This window comes from Manis pentadactyla, chromosome 17, assembly GCF_030020395.1.
Source record: "Manis pentadactyla isolate mManPen7 chromosome 17, mManPen7.hap1, whole genome shotgun sequence".
Taxonomy (NCBI): Eukaryota; Metazoa; Chordata; class Mammalia; order Pholidota; family Manidae; genus Manis; species Manis pentadactyla.
The window spans coordinates 35,271,378-35,295,367 of NC_080035.1; the positions used below are offsets into that span (position 1 = coordinate 35,271,378).

Here is a 23,990-nt window from a genome sequence, read left to right on the forward strand (position 1 = left end):
TTATTAAAATCTACTTGCTACACTTTTTTTTTTGAAATTTAAAGACATTTTTATTATAATACTAAGGATAAATCATAAAAGTTTTCAATCTGAAATACCCATTTAAAATTTTTTTAAGGATATTATTTTATACTGAATTACATACAACAAAATGTACAAATCTTAGTGTATGCTTGATGAATTTTGACATGTTTGTATATACTCATGTAACTATCACCCATATCAAGGTAGCAAATATTCTCACTATTTTTCCCCCTTCACTACTTCACCTATCCCATCTCCCATTTTCTTATTTTTAAGTCAGTAATCCAATAATTTAAAAAATGTAATACAAATTTTAGTGCTAGAAGAGCTCTGACCCCAATTTTTTTTATTTTTTTTAATTTATCTTTAATGTACAATTACATGAGCAACATTATGGTTACTAGACTCTCCCATTATCAAGTCCCCATCACAAACCCCATTACAGTCACTGTCCATCAACGTAGTAAGATGCTACAGAATTACTACTTGTCTTCTCTGTGCTATACTACCCTTTTTAATATAGGAAAGGCACTATGTTTAATAAAAAGGAGGAGGAGGAGAAGAATTGAGGACTAATATGTGCAAGGCACTATGCTAGATCCTGGAACTACAAAGATGAGGGAAACAGTTCAAGTCTTGATGGTTTAATAGATCCCAACAAATGAAGATTCCTTCTAGATGGAAACTTTCCTTGGTCTACCAATCCCTATCTTTATGTGCTTTTTCCACAATGCCTTCCTTAACTAATTCTCCTTATTTACCCCATCAGTATAGCACTGCTATTATATCTGATATTATATGTGATTTAAAAGTCAATCTTTTAATTTCTTTGGTTTCATACATTAAACAAATCTCTGTATTCAACAAATCAGAAATGGTATGTTCTTTTTTCTAAATGACACAGATTTAAAAAGCATTTCAAAAATTAAATTACTTAACTGGTAATTTAGTATTATACATGATTCTCTTCCACTAAATACAAACCATCTAAAAAACATGTGGTTTTAAATTTCCATGCCATTATAAATATGTATTTCAACAGATAAAACAGGCTACTTTAAATGCTGGGCTACAAGGAGCTCAAGTCCTAATCTTCCTCTTTCCATTCATTATTTTAGGCAACTAGTAAATCCCCTTTGGAATTATTACAACAGAAATCTCTCTACTGAGTTGGGAAGTCAAACTAAGTGGTGTCCAAAGCCCCATCCAAACCAGAGTTCCTTAATTAAGAGCTTTGTTCACAAGTGTGCAGAGTCCCAAATCAGGCTGATAGCTACTCACATAAAATCCACAGAATACCATTAACATAGTATGACCATACAGTTTGAAAACTGGAAATAAAAACCTGTGATGTGTAACAGAAACTTCCAAAACTGTTAGACACAGACTCTTATAACGAACATGAACTCTTGTAGAAGGCCTTGAAAAAAAGAAAAAATTTTTTAATTTATCTGTCAAAGTTTCTACATAAATACTTCACAACGCAAGGTCTCTGTAATTCGCCTTCACTTTACTTCCCAAAGCTCCTGGCCATCCACTACCCAACTGACTGCCTATTTCCATTCGGCTCATTCTTGCTTCCCCCACTTGCTCAGGTACTGGCCTGTCCTTTACCTTACTGACTATCCAGTGTTCAGTGTCAGCTCAATGCTTACTTCTCCGTGTATCTTCCCTATTACACATGTGTATGAGTCAACCTTATCCATCTTACGTGCACAACCTTACTGTCACGACTGGGACCCATTTCTGCATTTTCATCTGAAGTTTTCAACAACACCGAAATTATATACTGTCTGATACACAGATTACATATTTCTGAGGTTTTGCTTCCACTAAAAATTTTTACACTTCTTTATTTCTGGAAATTCTTGGTATCCAGTAAATGGCTTACTAATGAAAATAAAATCTGGAGTTTTTCCTCTGTGATTTTCATAAAAAGTATTTAAATTCTTAGAAGTTAAATATGATATGTGTTTCATGTTCAATTGTTTTTATTTTAAAAGTTTTTTGTATCTACCCAAGATTACATCAGAAAACATCATTTGCTAATTTCCTAATATGCAATGAATGTCCCATAGATATTACTAAAAATACCAACTATATATGTTAATCATCCATATATTTTTTTATTCAGCTCTTCTTTTTGAAATATAACTTAATATACATCATATACAAATTAAAACTAGTGCTGCCTGCCCTACTGAAAATCACTATTTATTGTATAATATAAACATTAATAAATAAAAGTAGCTAGCTTTTTTTCTGATTAGAAAAGTATAATGTGCATAGTCTAAAACCATTAGACAATGCTGAAAAGTATAAATAAGGAAATTAAGATCACTTAAAATACTAGTAACGAAAAGTAAGCATTGTTACATGTGGTGTATTCCCTTTCATATATGCATACACATACAAACAAGGACAAATTCCGGAAGCTGCTTATTAAGCGCTTTCTCCACACTTCCTGTTGGTGTGGCCTTGAGATAGTTAGCCTCCTGATACTTCTATTTACAAATCCCTAAAAAGGTGTCAATACCCACTCAGAGGAATGTTGTGAATATTAAATGAGATAATCAAGGTAAAGCATTTAGAAAAGTACCTAATATATAGCAAATTTTCAATGTTACTATATATCCTAGACATAAATACCATCTTGAAATCTGCTTTGTTCAGTTGACAATACCTCAAAGACAAACTTCCCTATCAATAAATATTAAAATATTTTGTTTTTAATGGCAGCCTAGTGTTTCTTCTATCGATGTATCATACTTCTTTATCTCTCTAATCGGCATTTTGATTGCTTCACAATTTTTAGTAATAACAATCTGGTCAACATAACTGTAGCCAAATCTTTGCACATATTCTTAATTACATTTTTTGACTCTATTTCTAGAAATTAAACTTCTGGTCCAAAGGATAGCACATTTTAAATGTTTATGCATACTTCCACAGAAAAATATAAATGCACATACACATGTGTATTTGCCACAGCCTCCCCAACATTTTGTATGGCCATCTTTTTAATCTCACCCAATCTGACAGCAGAAAATAAAAAGAGATTCTACTTTGTACTTCTTAGACTACCTGTGAAATTAAATATCAGTTCATCAATTTACTAGACATTTGAATGTCTTCCTTTCTGAAATCCCTGTTCAAATCTTCTCCAATATTTACATTGGGACAGCTGCCTTATTCTGCTTAAAAGGTTTCTTCCTTTAAAGTATAAAATTTTCACTGTCATATATACTGCAGGTAATTTCCAGTTCATAGTTATTTAAATTTATCAAATTTTTGTTACACAGATATGTTTAATTTTTAGTCAAACATACCAATCTACTTCCAATATATGATTTCTGGATTTGGCTTCACTCTAGAAATTTATTCTCCATACAGATTTATAAAACTAATCACCTAAATCTTACTTTAGTACCTTTTATATGTTACTCTGATTCCGTTTTTAGGAAGCAAAGTATTAGGGAGCTGTACTTGAAATCCTAAGAGTATTACTTCTGAAAATATCTCAGGTTGGACAAAGCATAATGCCTAGACTAACCACTGTAGTAAAGATGATAAAGCAGTAACTTTAAGCTTCCAGAGTAGCAAACTGTAAAAAGGCACATCATACACACTGGCTTAAAGTTTTTAGCAATTAATTTTTATCCCAATCCATACACCTCTGTTCTGCTTCCCAGGCCTGTTTATCCCACAGCTTGCTTCATGTCTGTAAGCCAATTACTTCCCCAGGGAAAAGGGCCTCATAAGGTACCTGTTTCAGAATGTTTCCCTTTATCCTACAGCAGATCTCAGTTGGAAGTGATACATTTATTCTTATTAGTTTGACTACCCTGACCCTGGCATGGATAATGACTACTTTGGACCCCCACGGCAGCAGCTGACATGTAAAGTGGGGCTCACAGGAGGAAGGGAAGTTCCACATACAGCTTTTTGTCTTGTTTGCTTGTATTTGTTTTTCTAAGACATAAAACCAGATTGAAGCCAAACAAAAATGTGATATACATGCCTCCTTTGGAAGTAATCAAACTTTTCCTCATTTTTAGAAAAGCTGAAGGTGATGATCATTCGAACAATTCATTACTGATGGGCTGAAAGGGGAATACATATTCCATCCTAAAATGATCTGAATTGTGTTACTTCAGTATCATTCCACTCTTAAAAATAGGTAAATATCAGCATCCTTTCAGATGCTCAATTTCAATTGTACACAAAGGAAAGAAAAACATTTGATTTCTCAGACAGGTAGACAAGTAATGTCACAAATCTGTACAGGATGCTGCAGTTTATAGAACTTTTTCATAAACTGTATTTTAATTTGTATTCACAATTTTAGGGTAGGTCAGAGATTTGATTGGAAGGTACTCAACATGATTTAACAGTCTAGTAAGTGCAAGGACTTGAACCCGGGATCGCTGCCACTCCCCTCAGCCCCTACTAGCCACCCAGCACTCAGCCCAAGCCCCACCTCTGCCTCTCTGAAGGCTCCCCTCTTCAGGGCCCAGCACTCAACTCCTTAAGAACCATCTCAAAACACATGTTCTCTTCATCTTCACAGATGGTGCTCAGGCCACTTCTATCATGTTAACAATGTATTCTCTCAGTATTTAAATATTCATGACATATTATTTTTCATACTGGTAAATCTTTGTTTCTTTCCCTTGTAGAGAAATCCTCAAGACTGTTAGTTCCTCAAAGATAAAGGCTTTTTTAACTTCCCACAGTGTCTAATATTTGAGTTAAAAAAGACTTAATTGTTAATAAACTAGAACAGGGAGGTTATGTTCCAAAAAATGAAAAAAAAGCTATTTTTAAAGGCCTTTCCTGACACTAATCCAGCCAGACTCAGTGTCCCCACGCCCACCTGCAGGCTCCCAGGGTGAATGAAACACAGGAGCCGGGACTTGGTGTTCCCAAGAAAGGCTGAAGGTTTTTAGACCTGAGGAGGTGGCAATACTTTTCCTACCCCAAGGCCCGGGTGGTGTTGCCTGGAGGCTTTTCTTTACAAAACAGGTTTTTCTTGTTAGCTCTGCCCCAGCAGGAGCTTCAGGGTGGGGCAGGGGAAGGCAGGGAAGGAAGAAAAGTGAGAAGCAGAGTCAGCAGGGGAAGGCCCTTCACTCCCAAAGATGAAATTCCCAAGAAACGTCCAATCTTTATCTTCCAGCATAATGAAATGTCAAAGTAGTAGGTGGGAAAGAGGGGGAAACAATGCGTCTTCTCCCAGAGCAAGATGGGTCTCACGCTGATGAATTTATAGCCTACACATCAACTTTGACATGCTATTTTTGTCTTTGTGGCATGACAGTAAAAGATGTTTATTTTCAAAACTTCTATTTCTGTATCAAAAGTTTCCCCCATACTTAAATAAACAGGGGTGGTTACATCCTTGTAGGGATGGACTCCCTTTCGACACATTAAGTCGCACACTTAGACATGCTCGGCCTACTGCACGCATCCATTACAGCCTCAGTTATGCAGAAGATATCTGCAGTCACGCCCATTAAAACCCACTGGACACAACAACTCATTGCACCTGAGACTGCATCAATTATTTGCCCTTAAGATCATTTCCTAAAATATGCTTGTCAATACTTAACTCTTTACACCGATTCTCATTTTTAGCATTTTATTTACATTTTGCAACCTCACACACTGTCTGGATAATGAATACATCACATGTAGTTCTAACTAATGGGAGTGGACTCCCATTATGATAATGTTGACAATTCATAACTTTGAGGAAGCCAACTTTAAGATGATGTTTCTTTAAAACAGAAAATGTGTAAACTGGGCATGAGTGAGGGATGACCTACATACAGATAGGGCAACAGTCAAGAATGCTATCATCGCTGCTCTCTTTTCTTGAACAGAAAATATAATTCTTTTATATGCCACAATACATGACCAAATGCAAAGCCCAAAGTCAGCAGTATTAAAAACCTGTTTTGTGTTGGAGGGGTGGGCAGGGGGTGCAAGTGGGGGGCAGTAATACAGGAGTAGCACCAGGAAGCCTTGTAGGGATGGAACCATTCTGAATCTTGACTGTGGCGGTAGTTACATGAATCTATGTGTGTGACAAAATTGCAGAGAACTATATACACAAGCACATGCAAATGAGTGCACGTAAAACTAACTAGTAGAATCTGAGTAAGTTCTGCAGACTGGACCAATGTCTTGGTTTTGATGTTATACTACAATCGTGCAAGACGTTACCAGTGCGGGAAACTGGATGAAGGAACGTGAGCTCTCCCTGTATGCGGGGGTGGATTCCTGCGAACCCGTAATTATTTAAAAATAAATTTTTCAAAAAGAAAATCTGTCAATTGCAAATAATTTGCAACACATACATACATACATACATACATTTAGTCCATCATGTATTCATTGAACAAGCATTTACTAAGCACATACTATTTCTTGGCATTGTTCTACATACTTCGGCTATGGACACTAAAATTATACAATCTTTGATCTTGAGAAACTCACAACCTCATCATCCACTACAAAATCAGTGTGCGGCATGAGGAAACGGTACAATGATATTCTATGTGAAGGGGGACAGGTAACTGCCTTCAGTTGCTCCATGTAATAGTTGAGCTGTACATGAAAACAGATGTTATTTGCCAACCACCCTTCCATTCAGAAAATAAATGATTATGTATGCCCAGTATAAAATGGTCATCATAGAAAATCTCAACCCTCGAGAGAAGATTTACTGAAGGTATTTCTAACTTAAGTGCAAAGAAATGTTCAGTTAAAGTTAAGTTGACTGCTTTCATATCAAAAGGGGTGGTGTTTGACTTCAAAAGCTCAATGTTTCTTTTAAATTGCTTTTTGACATACATCTGTGAAATGTTATTAAAATTGTTCCAGCTACATTTATAGCTTAGCTTAAAACATGTAAAACTGAGGGGTGATCTCGTGGGAGGTAAATATGCTTTATATTATTAGGATTTAAACATCTTTAACTAATGAAAGAACATTAACCTGAAACAGAGGTTACTATTTTTCAAAATACAGCTATGGGTTTATTTTGCATATTATGTACTTTCCTGGAAAGTTCTGTGAAAGCAAACAACTTCATTTTAAGTTAATAAGATCTTCTGTTTATGAGATGCTTTCTCCTTGATTCCAAATAATTTTGAAATAATAATACCTCAATACTTTAATTTTACTGGTCTCCCTGCCAAGTTGGTCTAATCAGACTTTTGGGTTCCCTCACACTTCTATATATTCTGTCTGGAAAATACTACATAAGAAAATATAATTCGGTAAAAAAATTAAAAATAAACAACAAAGAAATAATGCCACTATTGCACTTTGGCTTTGTTAAAAAAAGTTATTACAAAAATATTACTTTTGGAAGTCAGGGAAAGGAAAAAAATAAAGGACGAATATTCGGTTTCAAAAATATAATACAATTAAGATGCAGATGGAAAAGCTACATGTATCTTTAGTCTCAGCGTGGATCAAGGAGCCAGAGGCAAAAATGGCCAATACTGACTACATGAAACTGTTGATGTACACAGTGTACCCTCCCGTAATACCCCTAAACTTTCACAAGACTTAATGTCCAAAAATTCAGTATAAAATATTGCCTTCCAGTTTGTCAAATGTATGAAGTATACTTGTTTAAAAAACAAACTCATGAATGTCAAAAATGGACTGTGGTATTAGACATTCTGGCCAAAGCAAAATTCAACCACAGTTATCACATATTAAAATATATAAATAGCAAATCAGACATACAACTCCCTTGATTTGTCCCTAATAAACGGTCAACTGAATATGTGTCTGAAAACTCAATCTGCGACAGACTATGGGAATAACTCATGATCAATTCACTTCTGTTTGATTGAGTCTACTGGGTACCAGCCATAGTGCCAAGTGCTAAAAACTCCACAGTCCCTCAAAGCACACAAGCTTAATGCCATCAAGGGCAGCACCCCTGAGGAGGAGAGAAAGGAGTGCTCTGTACCACTGGTATAGGACATACAAGACTACGCAATCTGGACCACCACCTGGGTGTTAGGAAAACACAGGTGCCCTGAGTGGGCACACCGGACATCTGCAGTCCTGGACCAGGGCACAGGATTCCAGAGGCCTCAAGTGCCTCCATGAGGTCAATAGTTTCAGGAATGAAATGGATTTCCAGTACTATAAACTCAGTGCCATCATCAGTATGCCCACAACCTCTCTGCCTTATTTTCAAACCACTTAAGACTGAACAAGAGGCTCTTAGAATAATACCTCACTTAGCACATTGAATGTACTACATAACAAAGCTGTTGCTACCAATAGGCATTTTCTGTACAATTTCTTTAGGGAGCTGCTCCCTCTCCATAAACACACACCTTATATATAATATGAACTCATGCAACCCAGAGTTAACAAGTATCACAAAAATCCTGTCTCAGCAAAGCAGGCCTGAATTAACATTAGCTCTTCTGAAATTCTCTCCAAAGTCTCCTTGACTTAAAAAGCTTGACACCATTCTTGACCCATCCTCTTCCACCTAGACCTGCCCCATTCAATCAGGTGCCAAGTCCTATGGGTTCTGAGAAAAACTTACTTTGAGACCTTTTCCATTTGTGCCATCACAGCTGTCTAGAGTAGCATTAAATAAGATAAATAATATAACCCCAAACCACATCTCAAAAATTATTCCCCACCATGTACACATCTCACCCAACCACACTCAGCCACCTGTGCACACCATTCCTCCTTAGCACTTTTGCTCGCATTCTTCCTTCCACCTCAACTGTCTGACAGAAATTCCACCTTTACAACTGAGCTTGAAAGCAACTTCCTCAAAGAAATTATGACCTACGTCTCCACCATCTCTGAACCCCCACAATAACTATACCATTCATGCCTTGCAAAATGATTATGACATTGTACTTTCTTCAAATAAAATACGTATAGACTAAGTAAGTGCTATACATTGCTTTTGCCATTATTATTTTCTGTACTGTATATGGTTTATTCATACCTTATTTCAATATTTAGAATGAGGCTGTCTACTGAGTAATTATGAATAGATAAGGTCTCAGCAGCATGAGGACCTAGTCTTGAAAATGAATCTGACTCTGGCAGCATCTCACCTGCCAAGCAGTTTTCCATGTTTTTACTGTAATGATGATACCAAAAGCTCAGGGGGTCCCAAAGACCACTACAAAGAAGCAAACCCAGAATACAATCAGGTTTTTATTCATCTCTGTTGAACATTGTTGGAGTTAAGGCTATCAGAATCCTAGTTACAGCCTGAGTTTGAATTGACTGAGACACTTAATAGATTGCTGAGTCTTAACATCAATTAAGTAAGAACTGATAAGTATGTCCAAAAGGATAATAAAGTAATTCAAAAAGCCCTCATAAATATGTAACATTAAATATTTGCAATGTGTCATTCAATCAAACAGATAAGATCTATGCTTCAGAGAACAGGAACTCATAAAGCATTTAAATGAGTATGAGAAAAGCATTAACTGAGGCACAAATTAAAATTGAGACAGCACAATGATCTCTATGGGAAGGAAGACTTTCTAGTACCTACATATCCCAGGAGACACAGCAAAGTAGAAAAAAATGAAGTAAAATTAGAGATTCAAGCTAGCAGCAAAGATTAGTCAGGATCTTTCTCAGGATTTTCCAAATCAAAAAGAAAGACGAAGAAGAAAGGTAAGTAAGATTCTATGTAATAAGTAACATCTGATTAACTGACTGAAAAACCTCTCCACAAGGTTAAACTGAGATTTCCTTCATGAAATATTATTTTTTCATTAAGCCTATAAACTTGAAAAATTGGCTGAAATAAGGGTCTAGCGCTACTCAAGCTTTTCTAATTATCCTGCTAATGGCCAGAAGGAAAATAAAATTAAGACCCTCGTCCTTTGACAGATTAAACCATTTCAAACATCAAAAATTAATGCACTTAAAAAGCTTTAAAAGAATAGAATATGTTTAGTGATGACTAAATACGGGTGTGGGGGAGGAGGACAAGGAAAAGTTACCTCACCGTAGCTTGTCTAAGGGCCATTCTGTCTGTAGTAACACAAGAGCAATGAAACTGAGACAACTACAAAATGCATTCCAACTCCCCTACACACACAGCAGGCCCCAGTGGAAAAATGGAAATTAACCAGCGTGTGTGTGCGTGCATGCACGTGTGTGCGTGTATGTCAAACCATTCCAAAATGGTTTCACTGTTTCTTGATATTTTGCAAACACATAGTTAATTCCAATTATACAAGTATTCTGGTCCTGAACCATGATGATCAATAAAAGCTACTAAGTTCCCATTTCTAAAGAGCATTGACTGACTGACTAATTAATGGAAAGAAACAAAAATAGTATACATTGTACAAAGACATAGCAGTTTTGAATTTTTCTCTTGAGAAGAGTTCCTTGAGAAAGGTTTGTATGTCTCTCAAGGTAATACTTATGTTTTCAATAAAGACTAAAATGGTAAAAATTGGGCAATGGATCAAATTATAATAAATTAAACAAGTCCTCACCACAATTGCAGTTTAGGCTGAAGGAAGAAAGTGGGACACTACATCCATCAAACATTGCTACAGGGTTCTATGTTTACTGATGGTCTTCTAAGGAATTTTGCATCTATTCTTATTTTCATCAACAATATATAATACTCTTTAGCAGATTGTATTTCATTTCTGTAACTTTTTGGCAAACTGCAAAAATAAAAGTAAGAACAAAATGGTCAATCAATGAACATTAATAAAAACACTCTTATACTTTGCCCTTAGATAAATGACTCATAAGAGTTCCCAGGAAAACAAACTACCTCACAAAAATATCAGTGAGGGGGGAAAAATCCTATCAGTCCCCAAAATGCCAAGGAATGTAAGGGAAACTAGCCAGAAAAAAAGGTCACTTACTCCACAATCCGACCACAACTACTTCTACCCTCTTCCTTTACCAGCACTGTTATCTGGGATCTCCAATTCTGCATCTGTAAAATGGGATAACAAAAACACCTGCTTTGCGATACCCTAGCAGCAGTAAGCACACCTAGGACACAGATCTTGGCTTGTATACTGTTCTCCAATAACAAGAACCAGGTCTCCTTGGAGAAATAGCTAATTCTAGGACTGACATACACAAAATGAGTACATAGCATCTTGTAGTTCCATAAAGTAGAGAAATACTTAAAAAACAAAACTGAACAACCAATCACAATAATGGAAGTCTGTTAAAGGGATGCAAGGGCCAACTAAAAGAGTTCCCAATGGCCAAAGCTAGGACAATTTGAGCAAACAAAAAAGGCACTATTAGATTACAACCCAAAGTATAAAGTAAACATGCAAAAGTCTATAGTGATATAAATGTTTAGATAGGTATAGATAGATTGATAAGACAGACAAATAGACAGATAAATAAGGGAGAAGACATAAATCTCATAAGCTGAAGAATTCCAAATAATTTTTGTGTATACTTCACCTTCAAGAAGGTGGAACAAAACTCCCAATTCCTTAAGTTTGAGGAACACATAGTGACTCCTTTTCAAAGAGTAACAGTAAGGAAAGAAGGAGAGGGGATAACTTCGCAGCGGAGAAACCTAACAAACCCTATCTCAACAGGTAATCAAATCAAGGTCAGTATCAAGAATGATAAGTCATTTGGATAGGATGAACTGTTGATCTGATATAATGACAATGGCACATTACCTCTGCGATCCTTCTCTCAAAAACCACAACTCTTAACAAATCATGAGAAGGACCATCAGACACACCCTAAGTGGAAAACATCCTAAAAAATATTTGACCTCTGCTCCTCAAACTGCCAAGGTCACCAGGTGCAAGGAAAGTCTTAAACTGTCACAGCCAAGAGAAGCCAAAGAAACATGATCTTACAAAATGTAGTGTGGGATGTTGGAGGGCATCCTGCAACAGAGAAAGGACCATGGGTAAAAACTGAAGAGATCTCAATCAAGTATGGACTTTAGTTTAATAATAATTTGTCAGTATTGGTTCACTGATTATAAGAAATATACCATACTAATATAGAATGTTAGTAATAGGGGGAACTGGGCGTTGGGTGTATGAGAACCCTCTGTACTATCCTCTGTTTTCACAATTATTTCTATAAATCTAAAATTTTTTTTAGAAAGTTAATTTTTTTAAATGCCTGCCTCACTTTCTATCCAAGGCTAAATTTTTCAAAAGTTATGTAAGGGGAGTTATTCAATGGATATAAAGTGACAGTTATACAAAACAAGTTCTAGAGACCTGTTATACAACACACTGCCTAGAGTTCACAATATGGTGTTTTGCACTTAAAAATGTGTTAAGAGTAGATCCCCTTTTAATAAAAGTGTTCTGCCACCAAAAACAAAAAAAAAAAAAGTGCAAAGGCACACAAAGAAACTCTTGGAGCTGGTGGATATGTTTATTACTTTGGTTATGATGATGGTATTATATTACATGTGTTTACGTATGTTCAAACTCATCAAATTATATACATTAAATACACGAAGTTTTTTTTTTTAGTATCAGACCTCAATAAAGTGTAAAAGCACAAGATTATGGACATAGTTTGCTCACAGGCTATAAGACCTCTTCAAAAAAATGTATTAAAAATACTACACTTTTTGTTTCATAAAAGAAACAGTGCATTCCATTTTATTTTGAGGGGCTCTTAAAGATTTTTATTTCCACCCAAAAAAAAAAAGGAATCTGGGGTCAACTATGACACAGGGTGGAGCCTATACAGAGGATCGTTAAGAGAAAAAGAAGACTTACTCGTAAGAGATGAAATTAAAAATTAATCATATAAGGGTATTCAATTCTTGACTATAGATGAGACAAGTTTGCTCAAATACACTATAACCACTATAGTAAGGAATGTTTAATTATCACCAAGAGAAATGATCTCTAGAAAACATGATTTTTAAAAATCTGATCATCAGGTATTTTCATCTCATCATCTTATTACTGTATTCTACATAGGTAAAGAATACTTTGTACCTCCTTACTATACCATTTTAAGTATTAATTTTATTTTTTTATCAATTTACTGTCATTGATTATCCTATAAATTCTTTGGTTTACCATTCATGGCTTTCTCTGGGAAGAAATACTGTAAAGAAAAAAAACAGAAAAAGCAAGAATTTAACATATATATCTTAAAATCATAGCAATACGAAGCTTAGTTATATACAATATAACTGCACATATATTTACCTTACCAGTGTCTTCTTGGAATCAGCCGTGCTTCATCCCAAAGGAATTCTGCTTAGTCTATATATTTGGATAAGGATTGCCTTCCCCTCCAGCCCGAGTGGGCATATGACCCTGGCTGAACTGATCTGAGTATTCTCCCCCTGATCACCTTGACTGGTTTAGGGAATGGGTGACCAGGCTAACTGTTAGGTTATCAGATCAAAGTGCTCGCTCTTTCTCTAATAATATAAAATGTTTTTACAATGGAGACACCCAGCAGCCATACTGTTGCCAAATTCTAATAGTCTGAGAATAAAGCAAGCAGAAGCAAAAGTAAACAGAGAAACAGGGTACTGATGACATAATTTAAGCTGCTGCATGGGGCGGTACTTAAAAACAGCTTCACCTCTTGGATAAACCTGTTCCGTAAGCCAATAAACCATAAACCTATTTTTGATTAGGCAAATTTGAGGTGGTATGTCTGCTTAGGATTGGGTTTAGCTGCAGCTGTCAGCAAACTTAAAAGGGCAGTGGCTTAGGCGTGACTGCAGTTTCTCTCTCTAGCACTCAGAATGCAGACAGTCAAGGGCTGTGTGGAGTTCTGCTCTCTTGAGTCTCACAGAACCCACGAACGTTCCCGCTCACAGCACCACCATTCCTAGAGTTGGACCCCATCTACTCCTCCAACCACTGTATCCACATTCCACCCAACAGGTATGAAAAAAGGATGAAGATTTGGGGTGAACGGAATGCAGTAGGTGACTTCAAAGGTGGGTCAACAGAAACTGCTACTGAACACCCATTTACAGTTTACTGGCTGGAACTTACTTGGCTACCTCTAGAGGCTGGAAAATACCTTATTTATTCTGGGAAGCCATGTACACAAGTGAAAACCTATCACCATAGAAGAAAGAAAGAACAGATACTGTAGAACAATCAGCCTCTGCCGGAGCTGGACAATCTGCCTATATCCCTAACCAAGACAAACTCACACAAAACAGACACTACAAACATAATAGGTCTTTTTTCAATGCTGTCATTTTATAAAAAAGAGAAAGAAAAGTTTTAAGCACTAAATCACTGTAGCACTTATGTTTTGGGGATCCCACACAGCAAGGATGCACACTTAAGAGTCCAACAATATTAGCATTTAATTTCACAGTTCAGAAAATTAAAATTTTGAGAGTAGAACTTAACCATACAGCCCGAAACTATTGATATAAGGATACAAATTCAATAAGGAATTAAAAATCTAGAATATATAAGGAAATCCACAAAGAAAAAGATAAAAAAACTTAATAGAAAAACCTGGTACAACATATGGATAAATGATTGACAGAAGGGAAACTCAAATGGCCAACAGGAATCTGACTTCTGGGTAAAGAAAGAGCAGGCTGATTATGCACATTGAATTTCAATCTCTCCCCAGTTCAAATAAAATAAGAGGTAACAGATTTTCTTTAGGCATAGAATGTGAGATGAGTCAACAGGAGCAAAAAAACAAACTTTTTGGAAAGGAAAAAGCAGATGGAGGCAAGGAAAAAGATTTAGCAGGCCCTCAAAAGCTGAAAGAGGCTAAGCCGATTGTGAGGAAACCTGAGAAGCAGTATGACTTACCCAACAAAACCTCCCCAAATCCAGGAGGCATTTAGCTCTCTATAACCCTAGAAATGGGGGTAAAATTTAGCTAAAACAAGAGAGATTAGTTGACAATCCCTCTAAGAATTAGTTCGATCTCCAGATGCCATACCTTAGTGAACACAGGCGTCTACCCTCCCCAATCCTAGAAGACCAGCGGTTCATTCTCTGTATAGAGTAAAACCTGGGCTTCTACTGAGAGAACAGGGATGCCAGGTGGGTGAGGGAGGCATAAAGGGAACAGAGTGAGGGAGGGCAGAGTGTTGACACGTCCACTTTTCTTCTCATTCAGGTTACAAACTGTTGCCTGGACTGTACCTGTGGGCAGGAGTCTGGAAGATCTTTCTGGAGAGAACCTAACTAAGCCTTAATCAAGCCTAAAGATACTTCCTGCCACTAGGGGCCCTGCAAATAGTAACCCAGCTTGGGGACTCTGCAGAGAAGCCCATTGAAGAGCTCCAAGGAACCAGGGAGCTGTTTACTGCTCCAACCAGAGATTATTGATATTATTAATGCATTCAGAAAAACAACAAGAGGATGCCATTTTAAAAGGATGATTGTAAGAATAAAAGCAACAAAAAGTGTTTTTAGACATTAAAAATATAACAAAAAAAGTAATAAATAACAGGATGGGAACCATTTTTCAGAAAGAACAGAAGACAGAGAGTAGGAACAAAATAAGAAAATTGGAATTTCAGCTCAGAATATCCAACATCAGAATATAGGACTTAAAGGGAAAACAGAGAAATGGAGATGAGGATAGCATCAACCAAACAGGGACCCCCCTGCTCCCCAAACTCTCAACCCCTGAACTGAAGAACTGAATAGATGATGGAAATAAAATATGAGGTAGTAATCTTCGGAGGCACCCCTGGATCCCCTGTTAAGTCTGTGTCTAGTTACCTGCTATCTGAACTCAGTAAATGGATCAGTTCGGATAACAAAAGATTTCTGTCCTGTAAAAAAGAAAATCCTTAAAACAAAGGTCTAAGTGTCCAGAATGATAGGGCCAACTAGGTACCCAGCAAAACTTGATGAAAACAGACCACACAGAGGCATGTCACTGAGAAACTCAGAACTTTTGGAATAAGAACACTTCTTTAAGATTTCAGAGAGAGAGAAAACTGGAGAGCTGGGGGAGAAAAGACCATCGACAAAAGTACTGGGAATCATAATGGCCTCCCAGTGGAAAGGAGAGTGGGGGAATGTCTTCAAAATCCCAAAGGAAAATTATTTCCAATCCTGAATTCCACACCCAATTACACCATCAACTAAGTATAAAGGTAATGATATTCTCAACATGCTACATGTCAAAAATGTACCTCTCCTACAACCTTCCCTCTCAGGAAAGACGATATGCATAGCAAAGAAGCAAGTAAACAAAGAAGAAGGAACTCTGAGATAGAGATTGAGGGTGAAGGGAGAGGACGGGATGCTTAGGGGGCTCCAAGACAAGAGCTGTACACAGACAGAGCAGGCTGATGGCCCCCAAAATAAGGAGCTCACATTAACACCTCACCCATCTGAACACACAGACAGGAGAATTGGATACCTCAGGGACTGAAGCAGTGATAAAAATTAGCAAACAAACAAAAATTCAGACAATAAAATGTAGATGAAAGGAGAATAAAAATTGTACACAGCACAGCTGTGAGCATCTCCACAGGTGTAATTATTTCAACAGTTATTGACACAACCAAAGGGAACGCTACACTGGAGAGACAGAAAAAGGTGTGCGTTTGGTGGAAGGCAGGAAGCTGAAATGAGCCAAGCCCTCTGATGACACACTGGGAAGTCCACTGGTAAGGGCTAACACGAAAGGAAGAAAAACAAAGAAAAAGCACTGCATGCAAGTTATTTAAAGTTTGAAAATCCAACTCAGTAGTTCCTCAGAGGATGGAAAAAACAAGGGAAAGAAAACAAGCAATGAACTGCTGCTTTTTCTTAACAAGCTCTGTTGGTCAATTTGATTGTTTTAACTATGTATGTACCAAATTCTGTGTAACATCAAACGTAAAAAGCAAAATGAAGAGGAGTTCTGACAGAAGTGGGAGTAATGCACAGTGAGGAGACCTAATATGTATCAGGGGCCATGGGGAGCTGTGGGCGTCAAGGCTAAAAATAAAAAAATACACTGTGGGACAAGCCACACTGTGCTGATGGCAGAGGAGGGGTGGCTGAGGGAGGGGGTAACTCACACCAGCGGAGCCATTAGAGATCATGAGTAGAGGACACATGTGACAACTTTAGGTGAATGAATCTGGCAGTTTTGAGCAAGGTGGGGGTAAGGAATGAGAGGTGGAGGTTCCAGTTAAAATGACATTTCAACAGTTCAATAGGAATGAAGGAGGGTCTGAATTTCCATAAAGGCAAAAGATATTATAATGAGGGAGGAGAGGGAAATTAAAACTCAGTAGAAATCAAAGAAGTACATATCCAAATAACAACATATTACTTAATACCTATCAGACTGATAAAAATTAGAAAGAGAATAACACCAAGTTTTGCTAGTGACTTAGCAAAAAGGAAAATTTTGCACACCACTGGTGGATGCTTAAATAGTACAGCCATTCTGAATAAGAATAAGGCAGTATGCTTACACCCTACATGATCAGGCAGCTCTGCTCTTCTTAAGGATGCGTGTTTGGAAACATTTAAGGCAACATTGTAGTAATGGGAGTTGAAGGCATTTGAGATAAACACTGGGGAATGGAAAAGTAAGGCAATTCTGAGAACTGTATTTTTTAAATCAGTTGTTCTAAGGTTTTTGGTTTTTGTTTAGGTTTCCAGCTAGTACCACTCTTGAGAAGACTACCACTGAAAATTAGCTTTTGACACCCTCTGGAAAGGAAATTACAATGCGTCCAATTATCAAACTGAGACTCAAGTTAAAAGCCAAGAAGGCAGACTATCAACCCTGGCCAACATCACACTCCAGCACCTTGGCCAGATCTTACTACAGACCATTCAAAGTAAGAGTTCTTCCTTCTAACCAAGTTTCCATTCCAGGTCCCTAAGTTTTAAATAATGCCACTTGGACATCACAGCCAGTAGAGAATCAAGCACAATCAAACATGATCACCTCTATCTGTTCTTTTCTCCCATTATCACGATGGAGATGAAAAGTTGCAAGTTAACTGGCTTTCTGTCTGCATATAACCTGCTCATCTCTGCCTCATGAACTTCCAAACCACTCCATTCCCTGATTGCTGGGCCTTTCCTCATAATCCCTACCAATCAATAGTCTTGCTTTTCTCTGCACACCTCTGGAGTACTCCCTGGACGCCTTCTGTCTACACCCACCACAATCACACCAGCAATCATTAAGAAAGAAACTGTTGATTTGCTTACACCTAAATGGGAGAGAGCCAGTGTATCCATCAGAAAGCTCTATTATGTAGATTTTATTTTCAGCCATATGTTTACAATGAGCATCTTCAGATCCTTGCTATAATAAACTTAAATACCTAAAATAATTAAAGCTGGATTATGCATCAAAGCATACTTAATATATTAGCTACTTTTATTTAATATTCACAGAGAAAAATTCCATTTGCCATTGGTGGTGAAAAACTGTACTCTAAACATACTTTATTTATAGTTAATACACATTCCTTTTAATAGAACTCTCAACTTTCTGTTAAACTGTGAGAATCATGATGGTGAGAAATACTACCTACCACTATCAATATTACTACAACAACTAATATTGTTAAAAAATAAAGGTTACATGTGTTAGGCACTGTACTAAGTCCCTCCTGTGTATTAATTCAATCAGTGCTCTTGATAACCTACCAGGTAGGGATAACATCCCTATTTCACAGATGAGGCAAAAGTATAGAGGAGTTAAAAGCTGACCAAAGGCACACACTGAATAAGCAGTGGAGTGGGATGCAAACCCTGGCAGTCAGAGGCTAGAGCTGTTCACCATTCAACATCTTGCTTCCATTGGCTCAGTGACAGCCAGAACAATGCTTTCTAAGAGGCGGAGCTTACATACCCAGATAGTGGACTTTGCACACAGCAGATATTCAGCAAGGGCAGAATGAATGGCTATGAGTGCTTGAATTTCTGGATGAGAAAATGAGCTACAAATGTTGCTTAAAATTGTACCAGATGAGAGGGAAGACAAAGTGGAAGCAAAGAGAAAACCTCTGGCATGTCTGCATTTGGGTCACAATGAGGGGTTGAAATGGGACTTAGAGAGTCATATTCATTGGAAAACTGGAAATAAATTCACTCTGTGGGACTAGTTGGTACATAAAATTGCTATGAACATTTAAAGGCTTATGTAGTTACAAGAAAAGTAATGTGGGTGATAATATTTTCATAGAATCCCTGTCCCAGTAAACTTTTCCACGTGTCCATCACATAAAATACAATAAGGTATATAAAATTTGAAAATGCTCCAGAATACCTCCAACAGGTATTTCAGACTACTCACAGTATCAAATTCTTAGTCCAAAGGGGGTTAAAACAAGAAATTATAAAGTCCACTCCTAACTCCAAGGCTAGCAACCACTAGGTTAGTCACAACAGCTAGGACAATTCATAAAGAGAAGTCCAAGCAACTCAGAGTTATTGTTTACACTTCTAGATACTTGGAACAAAATTAATTTATACATTATACAGAACAAAAACAAAAGTGAAAACCAACCATGAAGGGTACTCTTTCTGTCAGGAGCTGGAGTTTTCATCAGCAACTGATGTCCCACAGGGAGGCACCACCAAGATCTGCATCAGCTCCCTGGCAGCGGGCCGAGCCCGAGTCCCGACCCTGACGGGAGAGCTGGCGTGGGTGGGTGGGAAAGCGGACACTTGGCTTTAAGATGACAGAACACCAAGAAACTCAGGGATGAGCAAGCTCACACAACTCATTTTACAAATGAGAGACAGCTCATGACTTACCCAGGAGCACACATGCAATGACAGAGACCTCCAAGACGCAAGCCCGGTATCCCTGCAGGGTAACTGTCACAGCTGCGCTGCCTCCCCACTTCATGTAGCTGTGCTGTGTTCTGGCCGTGCTTGTGTGCCCATCTGTCCTACAGCCTAGAGGAGCAGCAGGAGCGTCCATGCACTGGACAGTGTACTTTCCATTCTTGATAAAACTGCCCACCCTTATTTCTCCAAATAAACAAAAAAGCATTATACCTATGATCTTAAGTGATTCATGAGCTTAAATATCTTCAGTGCACATCTATCACAATTTAAAATTAGTGAGCAAAGATGTGACATTTAAGAATAAAAGTTCCATTATTATATTATACTCTGTATTTACATGTGACATTTATTTCAAAACATTACAGTAGAGCATCATAACATCCCTATGAAGGAAGCAGGGCATAATTATAATACTTAACATCTTAAGGGCAGGGAAATTAAGACAAAGAAGCTAAATTTCTTGCTCAAGAGCTTCTAGAAGGATAGGCAACAGTAAACAGTAAACAACTTCTCAGTAAACACATCTTCTCAAGTCCCAGGATACCAGCCATTGACAATACTACGAAATATTTTTAAAGCATCAGAGCAGTCATGGCAAAAAAAAAAAAAAAAACCAGAAGGAAAGTTGGCTTGAACTTTATTAAGTCAAAGTCTGTCCTTTACTCTCTCACTGAAATGCCTTGTACTGATAGCATAGTTAGTTGGAAATTAAGACTTTTTTTTTTTTCAAATCTATTCCACTCACTTAAATGTCTTTAAAAAGCAAAACCCTGTCTGCAAAACAATTTATTAGAAGCAAAAGCAAAAAAAGAAGATGGTTGTGCTCATGGGCCACAATAACAAACCAATCAATGCAAGGCATTTACCTTGCCAACTAAGTATCTGAGGATACTTGCAAATTGCATTTTCTTAGTTCTTTACAAAATGCAACAGAAAGCAGCAACTTGCCCCAGTAGGTCTGGTCTCTATCATCATTGTGCACATTCGGTGCTCACCTCCAACACATGCAAACCAATGGTAGCCATGATCCCCACCCCATAACCTACTTCCCCTGGTATTACAAGGCCCTTCTCTGCCTTCCAGTCGGTCTTCACTTCCTTGCAGGCAGAGCTCCCTGTGGCTCAGCACATGAAACAGCCAAGGTGTGTCCACAGATTTTTCATTTAACATAGAAGGGTATGGCTTAAGCAATGGTGACAGTTACAAGAAAAACCACAGCATCAATTTACCTTAAACACAGTTGTTGCAGAGAGCAGACAGCCAGTAGGCAATAGCTATTGGGCACCAAGCCTAGGGCTGGGAAAAATGGCTGCACGGTAAGGCCCAGGAATGAGTTCAAGGAGCAGCTGCCAGAACAGGCGCCAATAACGATAGCCCAAACCACCCTGTGAGCAACAGCACACTGTACAGATGGGCAAGAAAGCAGGACAGGAAGCACTGAGCATGAGTGGTGCCAACTGCCTTCGAGGGGGATGAGACCGTGCTCAGGAACAGGGATACAAATGCTCTCCTGCCTGGAGAATGGAAAGGAAGGGGGAAGAGTCAAGCAGCTCCCACCCAGAGAAGATGTTTTTAATTGGATTTTTTAATAGGATTTAAGAAGTGACGGAAGTATGGGGGAGGAAGAAGCGGAGAGAGGAGAAAAGAACAGAGTCCATGCTGTGCCTTGAAGTGAAAACCAAGGACCATATTGCACGTACACGCCAGCGCATCAGTCATGCAACATACATGTAACCCAAATTTCACTGACTGTCACTTCTTTCTGAAGCATCTGTTCGGGGATATTTTTTTCCTACATGTTTGTTGGTAGTTTTTTAAGACCTGCTTTTATTGCTCACTTGTCATTCTACTTACAGTAAAGATTAATAACACTGCATATGGTGTGTGATGAATAAGAAATCCAACTTATATGGCACTAGGTATAAAATTATGCAGTATACCCCTTTGAGTGTGTAAAAGTCCTATTTAACATGAAGAGTTTCCTACATAGAGAAGTGAAACTTATACAAGTATTTGCCATGCTTTGATCTGCAACAGGCTCAGGAAAGTAACCTGTGAAAATGAAGAGTGTTACCCAACTACATTACTAAGCTAAAAATTGTTATTTCAATGTTACAGTAAACTGCAACTCATCCAAAATCTTCTCAACCAACCAAAAAGCCAAGACTACCACAATTTGTTTTGGCTTTAATTCCTCACATAAAAGAGGAGTGGAAAAACATTTAGAAGCCAGGTCTGCCTTCTTTGAGAGGGAAGGAGGGTGAAATTCAGCTCAGTGGAAAAAAAATCTGCATACTTCCCCCTGCATTGTGGGACCTAGTACAGAAGGGGAAAGGAGAAGACTTAAAGTTAGAAAATATTCATGAGCAAAAGAAGGCCCAGAACTGGGTCAGGGCACCAGGGCCTGAGAAGGCTCTAGTGCTCTGCATAACTTAAGAGCTCAGAAGTATTATTTTTAAGTTGCTGGGAGCCATTAATGAAAGAGAGAGAAAGAGGTTCACAGACTATATGACAGGCTGCCAAGCACAGGTTGTTGAATCATAACGAGGAAATTCTAAAAACACGGCCTAGTATTCTATGTCAAGCTTTTTTGATCTAAACGTCTAACTTTTCAGTTTTCCTTATCTTTATAAAGCTAACTCCAGGTGGTCTCTGCAATAAAAAGAAAAAAGCTAGGGAAAGAAGCTTGCATGTGCGGGTGGGTAGGTACAAGGTGCAATGGGGGACAGCTGGACATGGTGAGACAGCAGCACGGCCAAGGTGCAGGAAGGTGCGCACACCCGCCATCCCATCCCCAGGGACCCAGAGGAACACTGAACTCTTCCCATTATTTTTAAAAAGGGTCTCATTTCACTGGACTGTCAAAGAACAGATTGTAGATGGTTTTGAACTGTGAGCAGACAGGTTTAAAGCAACTGAAATGGTGGCTATTATGACACCTTTTAAAGCCAGAGCACTTGGTATATGTTTAACTGTCTACCAATGAAAATAATTTTCAAGATATGTATCAGTGAGTTGCCTCCATCTCTTAATCAGGAGTGACAAATTACTTTTCCTATTAGCTAGTCAGGGACACAGAGAGGAGGGGAGTTAAATCCCTGGCCACAAATTGCAACTTAATTCAATATCTCTTGAAAGAAAATATATTCTCTGCTTTTAATATGAGTATGAAAATTCAAAAACTACTAGAGACATCAACTTCTTATGTTGCACGTGTTATACAAAAGGGAAACAAGGACTAATAAAATAGAGAGAGTAGAAAGATGGTTACCATCTTTACCATCCCATACAAAGGGAGGAGAGAGAGAGATGAAGGGTAAAAAAGGAATGAAGCCAAGAAAGTATGGTGATGGGAAGAATGAGATGAAGAGACAGAGATACAGGGAGAGAGAAAAACAAATTGTGAAATAGAGTTAATTCACCCACTTTTTCACATTGTAATTTTTGATAAGTTTCTCAGAGCCACAGTTTCCTCATCTGTAAAAATAGGTGCAAAGATATGTATCTCGTAATTTTATCATCATCAGTTCAGTAATACATGCAAGCAACACATATAAAATTGCCTACCCATAATCAGCAAGAAAAATGAGTAGAAGAAGGAAAAACAAGAGCTTATTTTATAAAATGATTGGAAATGAAACCTGCTATTGTGAACTTGGGATTAGTGTTCCTGTTATATGCTGTCTTTGAAATGTTCATTGACCTCGATTCACAAGTTTTAACTTCTTGAACTTTATTCCCGACAGAGCATTTGTTTCAGCTCATCAGAGGGAAAACTGTGTCCCGGTATACTGGGAGAGGGCAGTGAGCCAAATTTAGACCCTGGTGTCTATGCGGTCCAATACCTGGACACAAATGAAAATGAATCTTGCAAATGAGGGCCCTGGGGTACTGCACTACAAAGTAACATGAGCAGTCGTCCTAACAGCAGTCCAAGCTTATTTTGCCATTTCTTCATACAAGGCACCACACGGAGCATTTCGGACCTATTCTTTCAAAATGTCACAATAATCCTTTGAGGCAGGTTCTATTATTAAGATCATCTTACAAATAAAGAGACTGAGGTCCAAATACATTAAGTCACTTACCTAAGGTCTCGCAGTAATAAGGGGGATGATAGATTTCAAGTCCAGCCTTTAAAACCAACACCAAATTTCATGACCTTTAAGTACTTTCTAGGTATCAGAG

At 37.8% G+C, this 23,990-nt stretch overlaps 1 protein-coding gene across 5 annotated transcripts in view; it reads right to left on the reverse strand.

Moving 5' to 3' along the window:
- The window catches only part of KLF12 (KLF transcription factor 12), a 445,357-nt gene that overhangs the window by 359,486 nt on the left and 61,881 nt on the right, over window positions 1–23,990 (reverse strand). The window contains exon 1 of one of the 5 annotated variants that reach the window (XM_036893685.2): window positions 13,247–15,372. The exons of the other annotated variants lie outside the window; for them this stretch is intronic. The gene's annotated coding sequence lies outside the window, so the exon portion shown is untranslated. Of the gene's footprint in view, window positions 1–13,246; window positions 15,373–23,990 lie in introns of those variants that run through there. 5 annotated transcript variants of the gene reach the window in all.